Raw genomic sequence first — 15,932 nt, 5'->3', positions numbered from 1 at the left:
GAACTGAAGCCCATTTCTCTATACCACACTTACTCATCTCCAATGCTATGCTGGATTTATTTTTGACACTAAGAAAAGAACCATGAATTTTTGTCAACTGCAGCATGGGAATTTACATTTGTTCTATAAAATGCACTAAAAGGACCAGCCTGCTCTTTGAGAATGGGAAATGTAATCTATCCAACTCTCAATAAACTTGAGAATATATATCTGGTTAAACCCATCTAAAATGAGATGCAGTCCTGGCAATATGGTGGGCTCAGAAAGGCTGGCAATAAAAGTAGATATACAGTATCTGACATCAGATTGTTTCAAGCTTAATTTCAGTAAAGTAATAATGTCAGGAAAAGAAACGCTCTGTGATGCACAGATTGATACCATTAGATAGAAACCATACAATGCCTTATGAACACAACCATTTTTGACTTGATATTATGAGTAAAGAATAGAGCAATATTCAATGTGCCAGCTTCAGATTTACAGTTATAAAAGTTGACCAGAATAGTGGTCAGGGAAAGGGACAAAATATGGCAAATATATTCTTCTGTCAATAAAATCAAATAGGATTATATCACCCTAAAATATGTTCTGTGTAAATGCCCTACACAATTTGCCCTAGGTAGGAAGAAACTGCCCACAATCGATGAGAAGGAGCTTCCAAACACATAATCTTAAACAAAGAATGCATATGTATCATAGTCAAATGAAACAAAAGCACTCAGTGGCACTTCTAGCTTCAGCAGCAGAAATGCATGAAATAATTGGTGAAAGGCGATGGATATCTTGAGAAACCCAAGCAATGAAAGCCCAGTTTCATTTATTTTTCTCTTAAATTGCTTTTTCCAGTCAATAAATAATCACATAATCACTTCTTACTTCCAGGAGAACATACATGGTTGCCGCCCTCAGCAGGTCTCATCTGTGGGCTCACACCTCTATTCAGGATTCCGAGTGGCAGGTCTGCCTTTGGTTTTCATCTTAACAAATGTCAAGTGCATTCTGTCTTCAAAAACAATGGTGTTTCTGGTATTTCTTGTCCCCTGTGAAAGATTAGTCCCTTTTCTCCTTTGTCTTTTGGAGAAGACATTATAGCAAGTTTAGGTACTGATCAAGTTTGTGAAAAAAATGAAGTTGAGCATACCCATAGAGGTAAAAACACACCTAGAAATATGCATTCCATTCTCCCTCCCATAAACACACACACACACACACACACACACAATTTGCTACCCAAACATGGCGAGATGCCCAAACAAAGAGATTGCTTAGATATGCACTCTTGAAAACCAATAACAATAACCCATAAAACAAATAAATAACCCATAAATAATTATCCATTACAATTTTGGAGAATATTATGGCAAGCTTAAATCAATAACTAATGCCACAATTAAAAAATTATTTCAAAATCCATTCCGCTAAATATTATGTATGTTCTCAATTATGCTGTGAAATGAATAAAAGGGAGAAATTAATTTTTTTTCTCTTACACCTCCAAAATAAGGAAAAGATTACTGACAAATCAATATTGTTGCTATTAATAGTTGCATCCTCAAGCCATTTTGGGGGAAACATTCTGCTTTCCCTATTTGTACACCATGAGTCTGTCCTCTGTCATTCCCTTTCTCTTTAATCTTGTTTGAGTGTACAGCTCACTCGTCCTTATTTTATTGACTCAATCACAGGCGTACTGTCACTTTTTATAAAATGGTCACTGCAGAATCACATCAAGCAAATTTTTGATTCTGCAGTCAGTAATTTAGTGCCTTTATGGAATTGCAATTTCAGGGCTCACTGCTTGTTTTTCTAAAATGTACTTTAGGAATTAGTTACTCCAGCCACAAATCAGTTGAATTTATGCACAGTTGTAATACAGTTTATGGCCTCATGGTACATTGCTTCAAAAACAGCAGATGTGAAATTATGATAAATATAATGAGTGTTTTTTTGCTTGATCTAGTGGAGTAGAGAAGGATCTGGAGCGTGTTTACCTATCCCATACAGTACATTTAATGTCTTAGTCAGGAGCCCTGACAATGGCTGATTAATGTCCTCATCTCCTTTATTAAAGATAAGAGTAGCACTGCAGTCAGGAGATAGAAAGCACACCATAAATCTTCGTAAAATGAGCAGTCAAATAATCACTCATCAGAAATAAAATCTACATACATTAACACTAACACTCAGCCTTTCACGCACACTCCCATAAAAAGCAAGAAGAGATGGCGGTCCCGAAGTTTTAATTTGAACTAGTTCTTTAAGTTGAGTATTACCAACCCTGTAACCTGGATGCAAAAGCTGGCATTTAAAAGCACATGTGAAAGGAGCAGATGCCTCATCATTACATTAAGAGCATGAAGCAGGCAACAATTAAGCGATTCACTGGAAAGACATAATGCTGATCTATGCTAGCAATTAATCACAGAATACATTAGACAATGATGGGTGACCTACAAATTTTTGACAAAATAATTTTTCATCATGTTGGCGATTTCTTAGCCTAATATGCCTGCAAGGCACAGAGTCAAAACCTGTCATTTATTCCATCGCTCCTTGACAGGCGGCAACCTGTCTTCCAGACAAAATGAACATTATCTGTGCTCACTAGACATTTAGTGCAGGGCTTAGCTTATGACTAATGATAATCGGCAGACAGAAATGTTAGAGTCTGAAATAATGTTCTCTTTGTTAAAGAAATTTCTTGAGGTAGAATTTTCTTTCCCGAAAGATGTATAAAGATAAAAACTGTTTTTTATCTGCATTTTAATGCACCTCCAAGAACCAATATTTCCTTTTGACCAAAATAAACAGAAGGATGTAACAATTTTTTAAAATTAACATCTCATTTGAATACCTCCTCTTGCCTGAAAATTTCTTAGGTGGCTAGAAACTGAGATACAAAGGAAAGCTCAGGAGATAGAGCCTTAAACAAGAAAATATGGGCGAGCTGTTTTGTGTTCCAGGTTTTATTTTGAATCTGGTGGAAATAAGTTTGAAACATCATGAGTGCGTGTGCCGCAGCATATAAATAAATGAAGCCCGTGTCGAGAAATGTACTCCCACCTCTCCTATATCTCTTGGTTTCTATTCGTCACAAGGTTCTTCAAAGCGGGAGACAACCTAAAGCATATTTGAGGAAAGCAATTTTGAGTGAGAGAATTGCATAAAATTGCAAATTATTAAATGGGTTTAAGATTCCACATGCAAGTACTTTATCTCGTACTTCTAATTAATATAATTGTTTATGCACTTTGGATGAAGAGACATGGATTTTTTTTTAGTTATTTTTCTTGTGTGTTACATGTGCAAAATGCCATCCCAAGGGTAGATTTTTCTTTGGATTCAGGCACCAAATTCCTATTAGCCTTAATGGGACTTACACATGCACATTGAGAGGAGAATACACCCCTTAGGCTGGAAATTTAAAAGAACAAATGGCAAGAACATCAAAATAGTAAAGTCTAATTTAGATGATCCATAAGCCTGCACAGTTACTTTCCTGAGAAGGCAAACAAATGTTATGCCTTATGATGTTTCTGATTGTTTTGATAGCCCAGTAAATACATCCTCTAGACTCATTACTTAAGGGAAAAGTCTGTTTTTATCAAGCAATGCAATTTTTGACCACACGTGCTTGGTTTAAATTATATATTTTTTTTCAATTTTGCATACTGCATTATTGCCAGTTAGTGCAATATTGTTCATCATTTCAATCCTAACGTACTGCTTTGTATCTCTTTGTGCCTATCACACAGCCTGTGTGTCATTCTTTTCTCAAAGATAAAAGGAGAAAGGAAAAAACCTCAAAGGCTTTTGACCCCAAATCATAGATGTTATATTAGATTTGCCCCAAATTCTTTCCAGAAAGAATCTGGTTGGTGCATAGTCCAAATAAGTCCACCTTGTTGATGAGATGGCTGCTGGTATTCCATAAATCACATGAGGTGGTTCTATCAGCACACAAGGCCAGACAAATAGTCCCCTACCTGGCAAAAGTGGGGCTCATTCTGCTATTGTTCCAAACAGTTCAGTTCAGTGAGAGATGCTGAGAAAATTACCCCTTCCCCTCTAAACCTAACCGGGGTTTCCAGTTCAAGGATCTGGGTATACTGAGTATAAAGCTAATATTTAAATGTCTGTCTAATCTCAGGATAACAAACAACTTTAGCCTTCGGTGATCACAAATCCCTCACTTTCTGGGCTTTCATTTTATCTCTTGCAAAACAAATATGAAAAAATTATCACCCTTTTCCCCATTGCTGGGCCCCGTTGTTCCCGGTCATATAGGTATTGATTCATCAGCACCAAGAGGCTTCTAAAATTGAGGGGAGAACCTGAATGTTGTAACGAGTGCCCTCCAGGAGGCTGCAATATCACCACTTACCAACTTGTTAGGGGTACTGCTTTCTGGCAAGACGGAAGCCAGTTCTGAGTCCTTTCCTCTCACCTCCAGAAAATCCTTTGTGTTATTCAATACTTCGAAATCTTACCTCGATATGCATAGGAATGAGTCATATGGGCTTTTGATGCTAGTCGCCAATTAAATGTCATAAAAGTGTAAATTAAATTTGAGAAAAATAAATTAGTACATTAAAACGTACAAAGTAGCCAGCATAGCTTGGAGCTAAGGAACCAGAGCTCTGTGCATGCTAATTCTAATTCTGGAAATAGCTTCTTTCGTGAGCTTGCCCTCGCTTCTATTTATTCTCTTCCAACTCTAACTGCATCTCTCCCTCTCTCTCATCTCCCCTTCTCCCTCTGTGTCAGCCCATGAACTTGTCACACTGTCTTTCCAGATGTAAAATGGAGACAGAAGAAGGAACAAACACTACTTCAAACATCTGGTATCTGGATCATAATCACAGAGTGTTGCCCAGGAAGGAAAGTTTGAAAACACAGAGAAGAAAATAACTATTGAGCGACTTTCCTGAATCCGAGGATAATGACATATAGCATGTGGGACCAGTTACTTTGTTTTCAGACCCACGCTTGATTGACCAAGGAAGATTCACCGATTATTTTTAAATTTTTTTTTATTTATTTATGATAGTCACAGAGAGAGAAAGAGAGAGAGAGAGAGAGAGGCAGAGACACAGGCAGAGGGAGAAGCAGGCTCCATGCACCGGGAGCCCGACGTGGGATTCGATCCCAGGTCTCCAGGATCGCGCCCTGGGCCAAAGGCAGGCGCCAAACCGCTGCGCCACCCAGGGATCCCCCGATTATTTTTAAATTGTGCCTTCAACTTTCTGTGTTCTTCTCAGATTCACAGGATAGTAGTGATAACACGGGCTAGAGGACAAAGTCATAACATCCATGTACATTTGAATTAAGGGGATTTAGAGACCATCCACCCTGTGCATGATTTTCTCTCTGCAAATTCCAGATGTAATGGCCATCTGTGTTTGCACTTGTCCTCCTCTGGTGATGTGAGATTTACCTTGTGTGAGACTGCCCTCCCAAAGGAATATAAAAAGTTGAAAAATAATAGTCCTTTTATTTAACATTTACTATATACCAGATGTTGGGATAAGACCTCTACATACACATCCTCATCTAAATCCATTTGGAGTGTTATAAACCATCTTAAGGATGAAGTAATGAAGATAGAGTTTAGCAAAACTCCAGAGGGACCCAGCACTCCTTAGTTACCTCTCATTCTAAATACACTTCCTATGATGAGCACTTTTTAATGCATACAATTGTTGAATACTATGTTGTACACCTGCAACTAATCTAGTCTTTTAAAATAAATAAATAAAATGTTTAAATCAGATTAAGTTCTTTGAGCCTAAACCATAGGCCATAGTTCTTTCAGCTATCACCAGAATTGGATATGTTTCCAGATCTCCGAATGAAGCTGCATTTTGACAAATAAAGTAACTAATATTTTCACCTTACTGCTGTCCCTAGTATAAGAATTAACAGGGAGATTTTCTGAATCATCTTGGCGTTTTTAGCACCAACAGTTTTTCATCATTTTTGACTGGAAGATGGATTAGCACGGAATGGGAAAATTGCAGGTAAAATTCTCTCTTCCTTAAGCTTCAGTGATTCTTGCAGTCTTCCAGGAAACAACAGGCCCATGTGTCCTTCCTCTTTGCCTGAAAGATACCCAACTTATTTCCGAGAGCTCTGGAAGTAGATGTTTTTGAGAGAATAATTCTGCCTGAGTCCAAAGGGAGGGTAATAAAATCCCTGAGTCATAACTTATATTTTGGGATCTTATTAATTACTTAATATACAACAACTACCTATGAAAAGTTCTTACCACCATTACTTTTGCTTCAGTCTTTCCCATCTTTAAAGGAGATGTGGTCATTTTGATTCTTGTCATACTTTGAAGAAAACATATATTGAATTATGAGAGCATGCAAGTAAAACTTCAATTGATAGACGTATCAAAGGCAAGCTAATATAAAACCTTATTCATTCAATATTCCAATGAAAAGGGGGCAATCTTAATATACAACTAACACATAGAAGTCCTTGAATGTCAAGACACAGACTTCTGTTTTTTGTGCGTGGGGATAGAAAAATTGCAAATAATTTTGTGTACCTATCGTCTGGGTGCTCTTGGACATGCCAACAGAGATTTTTATGTAGCCACAGACAATGGTTCGTTTTCCACTCCTATGTTACTTGATTTTCTCGGTGGCATTTATCATGGTAACAATTTCCATCTCCTTGAAAACATTTTTTTTCTGGCTTCCATGATTTCATGATCTCCTACTTTTCCCAGTGGGATACTAATTCTCCTTTTCAGACCACTTTGCTCTCTCTTCATACTCTATCATGCCATCATTTCTTCTGTGTATGCACATGCTTTTTTCTCTTTGAATTCATTCAAGTCACATTGTTTTAAATACTATCCGTAAGCCAGACTTTTAACATCTGACTGCCTACCTCATATTCCCACGCATTTATTTATTAGTCATGCCAAACACACACCCCCAAAATCAAAGGTTCCCTCAAGCCTCTCTTCCTTATCCTTTTCCCAATTTAATAAACAGCACCACCATCTCCACAGCAACTCAAGCTACAATACTAGGAGTTATCCTTGATTTCTATACTTTGTTCAGCATCCAGTTTTTCATCTAACCTTGATTCTGCACCAAAACAAATTCCACAAGCAAACAATTGTTTCTCCACTATTACAAGGATAGGCTAAACCGCCATGTCTGCCTTGAATACATGTCATGGCATTCTAGCCAGTGGCCTTTCTTCGCCTCTTTTCTTCTTTGATACATTCTCAACACAGCAGTTATCTTATCCTTTCACTCTACACCCGTACCATGTCACTCTCACTCTTAAAACCTTTTAATAGTTCTCATGAGGAAAAAAAAATCCAAATTCTCTACTTTGGCTTATAAAGCTAACATGATTTCCTATCCCTGCCTATCTCTCTCTTCTTTCATGGTTGTATTTTCATTATGCTCAAGCCACAGTGAGATTTTTCGCTCCCCTGTTATTCATTTCATGGCTTATTCACACCTTACAACCTTTCTTTAATTGGTACTTCCGCCTAGAATGCTCTTCATCTTTGCCAACTGGCTCCTTATCATTCATCTATTAGCTTAAATACAATCTTCTCAAAGAAGACTTTCCAATCAACCATGCAAACCCCATAGAGAAAGACTCTCATGCATCTTGTTCTTAGCTCCAACCCCAATACCTAGAACATGACTAGCCCTTGGTAGACACTCAATAAATACTTGTTGAATGAATAAATGAATGAATGAGCTTCATTTTTCTTAACTGTAAAATGAAGGAATTGGGTTGGATAATGGCTAAGCCCTCTGTAGTTCAATTATCTTAATTATATGAGTTGATCACCAGTAATTTGGGCACTCATATTGAATTCACTCTATTCCAATCTGTTTCTCCATTTGAAAAGATTTTCTTTTCTAATAATAAAAGCAATTAGTAACTGGTATTGTTGAGCATTATCATGTCATATCTTTTGGAGGTAATATTAATTGTGACTATTTTTATTAGCCAACGGTACCAGCATGGTTTCTTCAAAGCTGCTTTGACATATACCTGCTGTTAATGTTTGATTTATTTGTCCATAGCAAAAAATTTATATGCCAATAGGAATGTAAGTAGAGATGAGGCAGGGATACCTGGCATTTTATAATTTATCATTATATCAGATCCTATGCTCTATTCTTTTATTTTACTGCCTCTACATGACACATGCCTATTTCAAAATGGTGTGATTTAGCTCATCTAATCCAAGCTTTTAATAACTGTTTGCTGTCCATTTTATGATTATCATTACCCATCATCTTTTACCATCTGGATGAATTTCTTGAAATCTAATGAAAACAGTATATATATCATACTCAAAATACCCATCACAGCTGAGGACTTTCTAATAATCTCAATCATAAACACAAAATAGTTCTCCATATATTTCAGAGATTTGGATGGCTAAAGTTTCCTGTTTTATATTTTTCTCTGATCGCTTCACTTGCCAGGCTTACCATCTAGATATCAAATGATTGTTCCTTATACACTCCTTTGCTGTTTAGTCTTGCATGAAAACTACATATGCACATGAGGAGTTAAATGTTAAATAGCTAAGTAGCTTCTTTAATTTGGTTTTATTAAAAGACTTATTTGGTCTTCCAAACTAAATTTATTTTTTATGTTTTATCTATCCAATACGAAAGTATCAGTGCCATTATTAAATTACTTCTTATAATTCAATACATTAAATGGTAGCTATAATTATAGACACATCCCAGTATATTTTACAACTGTGTCCCTTCTTTTGCATAGCTGCATGTCCATATTCCAGGTTAAGCAAAAGGTTTGTATTATTTTGGTCACCTTCCAATAGGTCATTTTTACAGCATTTTCCCAGAGTGAGACATAGTCAGATCTTAAGTACACAGAGCCTGTGACCTTATCCTATGATGATTTTTTTAGTTATTATTGAAGGATTGTTGACGTACAATGTTACATATGATTTAATGTTAGTTACATGGAGGCAAGCCTTACACCAAGTATCTGTGGGCCCATATATGGGAAACATGAACACATTGCCATTATCACTTGATAGCTGGTAGTTATAGTGGAAAACAAACAAACTATCCTTTTTCACAAAAACAGAATCTTTAAGCCACATTCTATTTATCTACATCAATATTTGTAGAAGTATCTAACAGTACCACCCACCTAGTTATTTGTTGATTCATTCCTGTAGTCTATCAATCTTTTTTCAATTCTGGGTGCACAGCTAGGGTAGTGTAGCAGTGTATATTGCATCTCTATGATAATTTAATTTAACTGTAGTGTACTAGGGTCTAGATTGCTCCTCTTAGCAGCCAGAGGTGACCGCAAACAGTGCCAGGGCCTAGATTGTTGTCAGCAATAATTACTGGCTAAAGAGAGCTCTGAGAGAAAATGACATTCTACAGAAATATCCATCAATAAGAGTTGGAGTGTATATGAGGATATATATAAGGGTATTTTAACAAAACCATAAATTTCTTTGTCAAACAGTTTTGTAATTTATTAGCTGACAAAGTCTCTAAACTGCATTTGCATCTTTGTATAAGTATATATGGTATCTATTTGCTTCAGGCATATTTCCTTACTGGGTTTATATATGCTGATAATCTGAAAATGAAGTAAATTTATTTTACTAGCTGGGCTAAATACTAGACAGGGTACAAATGGAAAGAAGGGGAAAAAAACAATTTTGCTCATATATTTTCTCATTTTCCCACTCACACAAAAGTAAATTCAACTTTAAAAATCAAAAGAAAGAAATAAATGGCTCTTCCCTCCTTTAATTACCACACTTAGGAAAAACTATGAGTATACACATCATTTCAGCAAATGGCACTGGATCTGAGTGATGCCATATGATGCCGAACTAAAATGCTTTTCTTAAAAAGCACTCTTTCGTCATGTGCTGGCTTTCTCAATCCTTATGAAATAGAAGTTGAAAGAAAATGATAGAAATCCCAACACTACGAATGCATAATACTCTATTTTTTTCTTTTCTAGGCTAACCTTGTTGGAAAGTAATTATCTATGAACACAAAACAAAACAAAAACCCACTATTTGGTTAAGCTAGCATATCTATAGGTGGTTATAGAAACACATTTATTTTCATATGGTTTTACATTAGCTGCAAAATAATGACTTAGTGCTCCGTCCTAGTGATGCTGCTTCACAGTGGCTCACTGAAGGCTGTGGGATTTCTGGTTTGCAATTTAGCCTTACCAGGAAGAAAGCGTGGAATGTTTGTTTACACAATCCACTTGAAAAGAAGAAAAATGAAATTAGCCCTAAGACTATTTTGGACATTAAGGAGAAAAGATTATGTTTGAAAAACTTCATCTTAGTTTGAAAATTTTCTAACATATTGTCTCAAAATGAAAGGAAAGGAAATCAGAAGCCAGTGCAAATGTCCACCAGCTTGGCCTTCTGGAGACCCAGGTCCTGATAACTGAAACATAATCTCGAACAGCAGACATTGTCACATTCTCCCTCTTCCTGGAGCAACACTCACTATTCATCCTAATGTGGTTATTGCCTCATAGTTTGAGAAACCTCAAGGTTGTGAGTGACTTCAAATTTCATCTTCTCAAGTCCTCAAGCTCTCATTCCAGGGTTAATAGTATGCAGTTCTTTCATTTATCTACTCCATGGGAAGGAAGGCTTCAGTAGTAAGGGAATTCCTGGAAGGAGTAATTTCTCTTTTTTTTTTTTTTTTTAAGATTTTATTTATGTCTCATGAGAGACACTGAGAGAGAGGCAGAGACATAGGCAGAGGGAAAGCAGGCTTCCCACAGGACTCAATCCCAGGATCCTGGGATCATGACCTGAGTCAAAGGCAGACACTCAACCACTGAGACACCTACATGCCCGGAAGGAATACTTTCAAACCAAATATTCCTCACTTGAGATATTTACTCACTATGAACTTGGTCTGTAACAAATAAGTCAGCATATACTACACACTACCTTGTATTTTTCCTACTGATTTCATGAATATATATATATATATATATAGGTTCTCATATTGCATTGTAAATTCATCAATGATAAAATCTGTATCTCATTCACAAGCCATTGCATCCCAAAACACCTGCAAGTAGGAATCCTTGGCACCTGGAAAATGGCTATAAATACTTGGGGCTTGATGATATGACAGGGACTATTTTGTATGTGGAGGGACAGGATATAGATCTCAATAATCACTTTTATTTATTTATTCCACAAACTCTACTGAAAGTACCTTAGTTTCCATCCATGGGGATAGAACACTTAAAGAAAAATTGCCCTGATCTCAGAAGCTAATAGTCTTTAAGAGGAGATAGGCTTCAAATAAATAATTATAATGCTTTAAGATACATGCTACTATCAAATTTTGTATAAGGTTCAGAGAGAGAAAAAGTAGAGGCTTGCATTGGACCTTAACATATTCAGGGGTGCCTGAGTGACTCAGTTAAGTGGCTGCTTTAGGCTCAGGTCATGATCCCAGGGTCCTGGGATTGAGTCCCACATCAAGCTCCCTGCTCAGTGGGGAGTCTGCTTCACTCTCTACCTCTGCTGCTCCCACTGCTTGTGCTCTCTCTCTCTCTTTCTCTCTGTCAAATAAATTAATAAATTCTTAAAGAAAAAAAAAGAACATATTCAAAAGGTGGAAGGTATGGGAAGAATTAATCTGATTTCCATGGCAGGCTTTTCCCTTCAGATTCAGTTCTAAAGCAGTGCATTTATCCCTGAGCATATCTTTACCTGGGACAAAAACATTAGCTCCCCTGTGTTCTTTTACCCATGGTCATGGGACAGATTCTGAAGGCCCCTCCTCAGGAAAGAGCCCACACCCCTCTCCCATTCACTTACACCAACAAAAGCCTCAACAGTAGACTTGGCCAGGAAAGTTTTGTTGTATGCCTTGCCAGAGAGTTTGGACTTTATCCTCTAGTCTAGGCAATGGGGTTCTATGTTTATACTTTGTTCATAAAGTAAAAGATGAACATTTAATAGGATACAACCAAAATGGCATTAAATCTAGATCAAACCTATGACTCACATTATGGTCTTCTGAGAATTAATAGAATAATTAACCATTAATCCAGGTAAACATTTGATCCATCATTGTTTAGATTTTGGAAAGAGAGAATGAATCAAGTCTTGGAAGCATGCCAATATTCTACTCTGCAGATTTTAACAGTACTCAGAGAACCATTTTTCTGATATCCATATGTCATTACACAAGGATGATTTATTAATCATCAGATGTATTTTAAAATACTGTACATACGCAGATTATAATGTGCCCAATAATCATGCACAGTACTGCATGATTTATGTTACAGACTTCCCTATTTAACATCAGAGTCTTGTTTTTTCTGGAGGTGTTCTCTTCAGAAGAGACTGGCTTCATGCCTCTGCTGTTTTTCCATGGATAAAAAAAAGATTTACGTTACAATCCTAAGAGAAGGAGCTGTTTTACTTATCCCAGCTAACAATCATTTTAATGGTTGGTGCAACCTATCTCCCATTGAACTTCAAGCTCAGTTTCAAGTTTCAGCAGTCAGAGTTAATCTATAAAGATGGCATTCCTTCCATGAAAGCATACAATTATGATTAGGTCAACAATGTTTAGGTAGAATTAAAGACTCTTCATGTCTCCTGCGTACAGTGGTACAGATTGGGCACTGACCAACTCCAAAGAGAGCCACTCTTAGGTACTGTAGATTTATTTATCAGGACTAATGTTCTGGAAGATAGGAAAGTGTCTTGAGGAAAAACGAGCTTCTTCTAATGTACACAAATGTGCCATAGAGTCCAGCAGCACGTCAGTGTAAGAGATGCAATATTATTGAGTTTATATGTTAGTAGTATTTCTTCTTTATTCCCAAACCTATGAACAATTTTTTAATAGTATGTTTTTAGAATAGAAACAAGACCAGAAATGCTTGGGATGCTTGAGAGATGTTGAAGGAAACTGAAATTGAAAATTATTTAAACCACTATAACATGAAACAGATTAAAATATAAAACTAAACATAAGTTCAAAAGAAAAAAGCCATTCTAGAAATATGATTATAGGGCTAAGAACCACAGCGACCTTGAAAGGCCTGACCCAGTGATTTTTCACTAATCACAACATTACTAACAAAACTGAGCTAAGAATAGCCCAAATTCCAGAGCATACTATTAGTGATTTAATCAAGAGTGTCCAGAAAATTTTTCCAAGTCTATAAATTGTCTTGAGAGCCAGCCTCACTGAGAGATATCATAAGTCTTTGAACCGTTTGAGGAGCACCATTTCCCCTCTATGTACAGTAGAGAAAACACCAGCTTGGAGCAAAGCACTTTGGAAGTCAGAGATAAAATGCAGCACTCTGGGACAGCAGTGTTAAAACAATAGTTGTCTTGACTGTCAGAGTTAAAGGACCTCTATAGAAAGACTTCACTTTTTTATTCTTTCCATTCATGTTTTTATTTATTTTTGAGAGTAAGCAAATGGGGAAAGAAGAAAATTACATTGGCAGAGGGCTGACCTCTATTTTATATAATTTGTAGCTAAAAAGCTCACAGGCTAAAACATGTAAATATATGCAGATCTGAGAGCAAGACCTCAGAAGGAAAATAGCTGAGCAAGATTGAAGAGAATGTGGGCCATACATAGGAGCTGGGGCTCTTAGCAACCTGGAAACCTGAAATGAATTATTATCTGGTCCTATTGTGACCTACTTAGTCTCCTGGCAGCATGTTGGCATAAGGAGAAATTTGGGGCTGTAGGAATGGCTTATTTACTTGACCTTGAAGATACACGAACCAGTGGGATGACTGCTGATTCGGCCCAGTGAGCAGATGCTGCTGTAGTTATAGGCCAATCACATTGTGCTAAGATGACTCACCATGCGTCGTGGACAAAGGCGGCCTGAGCCTACGTCCTCTGCTGAGTTTCTCTTTCACTGGAATATGCCGTATCTTAGTTGTAAGGATTGCTGCTGATAATCGCAGTAGAAGAAAAGCAAAATGTATACCACTCCCATTCTTACTTTTTCAACTCTGCTGTGTGGTGTCTTGTTTTGTTTTGTGTTTTAAATTATGTCACAATAAGAGGAGAGACAGAGCATGAATTTCAGATTACAGTTAGAATGAGAAATCAGTTACTTTGATTAAAAGAGCATAGCATTTCTCTAAAGGGGAGACTTTAGGTGAATGAAAACAGGAAATATTTGTAGCAAAATAGAGAAAGCCAGCAGAAGACTTCCTCAGACCTCAAGATTCTCCACCCACAGACTTTGATCACATTGAAGAGTTGGACTGATCCAAAGACAACATCTGTTGTACCTGTTGGGCCTTACAGAGGAGAACACGAGGAACAAGATCACAATCCCACCTAAAGTGCCAGAGCAGAGCTCGGCTCCCCCCAATGCTCAGAACCCTCCGTGCCTTTGCGCCCAACTGCTCCCTGCAATGAATCTTCCTTCAAAATCCCCTTGACTGTAAATCTTTTCTAACGCCACTGGGAATCAGTGAGTCTTTATTTTTTTTTAATTTTTTTTTTTTATTTATGATAGTCACACAGAGAGAGAGAGAGAGAGACAGAGACACAACAGGCAGAGGGAGAAGCCCGACGTGGGATTCGATCCCGGGTCTCCAGGATCGCGCCCTGGGCCAAAGGCAGGCGCCAGACCGCTGCGCCACCCAGGGATCCCGAATCAGTGGAGTCTTGAGTAAAGTGAGCTGAGGTAAAGGCAATGCCTCTCAGCCTTATTTTCTTCTTTTGAGAAAGAATCTGTTGGGGGGCCAAGTTTGCCCTCCACTCAATCAAAGCAGACACGAAATTAGATCCTACACTGATTTTGCCTGTGTACGTCTAGTGTAATATATGTCTCACAAATGGATTCTTTCAGAGGAGCCAGAACCTGAGATGCCATGATTGATGGAAAAATCCAAGTAACCCAATTAGCACGAATGAAAAAGTTATCAAATGTGAAAACTTTAGGTGAATTAACTGCCATCCACTAGGTTATGATGTGATGAATAATGGGCATCTAGATTTTTATTAATGAATATCTAATGGAAAAGATGGGACTGGAACTAACAAGTTTAATTCCCAATACTGTGTAAAACAAGCCTAAGCCAGAATCAGGAGCCCTCTTGGCACCAGACCCTTTGACCTACAATAGGAAGCATCTTAACTCATAGGTGTGTTACTGGAAAGATACATGCCTGCCATCCAACCGTGTTTTCAGGGGACAGGATACTCTGTCTTAAACCACTCCAGCCATTACTGTATTGTCTTGACTGTCACAAGTACATCTCAGGATATGTATTACCCAGAGAATCACCAGAGTCAGTGGTTGTTCTGTACTTAACAAAGTAAACAGCAGTAGAGGGTGTTATTCACAATTGGATATATTTCTTTTTTTTCTTCAGATAAGGTTTCTATGAAGATGATTTCATTTAGGAATCAGAGTGAGGCTTATTCGTGGCCAGATAAATGGCTATCTCTGATGAATGCTGTGAAAGATCCCCCAAACATCTCTGGAACAAGTTGTTGCTGCTGTTTCCTGAAATTCTACCATCAAAGGTTTGTACCATTAGAGCATTGCCCTCTTTGGGGATAGGGAAGATAGCGTCTACGGTATCTTAGAAGTCAATGGCAAATATTCACACAAAGGCGTTAGTGTCCTCCCACAAATAGCTATAATGGAGTGACATTTTGTGAAGAAAGAGAAGACGACAGCAAGGTCCTGATCCTAGTCTGCCATGAAAGGGGCAGCCATATGGACTGGTGTCCCTGGAGTTAGTAGATTCAGTGAAGAGGATACATAATTCCAACTGGATCCTTGCAAGTCATGCTCTTCTTGCATTCCATCTCTGCACAAGTTCTGTCCTTATGGAAGGAAGTCTCTTTAAACCATGCCACTTTTCCTTCACT

General features: G+C 37.6%; 1 long non-coding RNA gene across 1 annotated transcript; it reads right to left on the bottom strand.

The window, feature by feature from the left end:
* Positions 1-2,965: 2,965 nt before the first annotated feature.
* Positions 2,966-14,054, bottom strand: LOC119866861. The gene is made up of 4 exons (XR_005381447.1): positions 13,897-14,054; positions 6,269-6,335; positions 4,385-4,529; positions 2,966-3,120 (listed from the first exon to the last, which is right to left on the bottom strand). It is a non-coding gene; the product is annotated as an uncharacterized LOC119866861 (long non-coding RNA).
* Between the last annotated feature and the right edge of the window lie 1,878 nt (positions 14,055-15,932).

The sequence above is a fragment of the Canis lupus genome, chromosome 30 (genome assembly GCF_011100685.1).
Source record: "Canis lupus familiaris isolate Mischka breed German Shepherd chromosome 30, alternate assembly UU_Cfam_GSD_1.0, whole genome shotgun sequence".
Taxonomy (NCBI): Eukaryota; Metazoa; Chordata; class Mammalia; order Carnivora; family Canidae; genus Canis; species Canis lupus.
The sequence above is the reverse complement of the archived record's forward strand: the minus strand, read 5'-3'. Positions and strand labels throughout refer to the sequence as shown.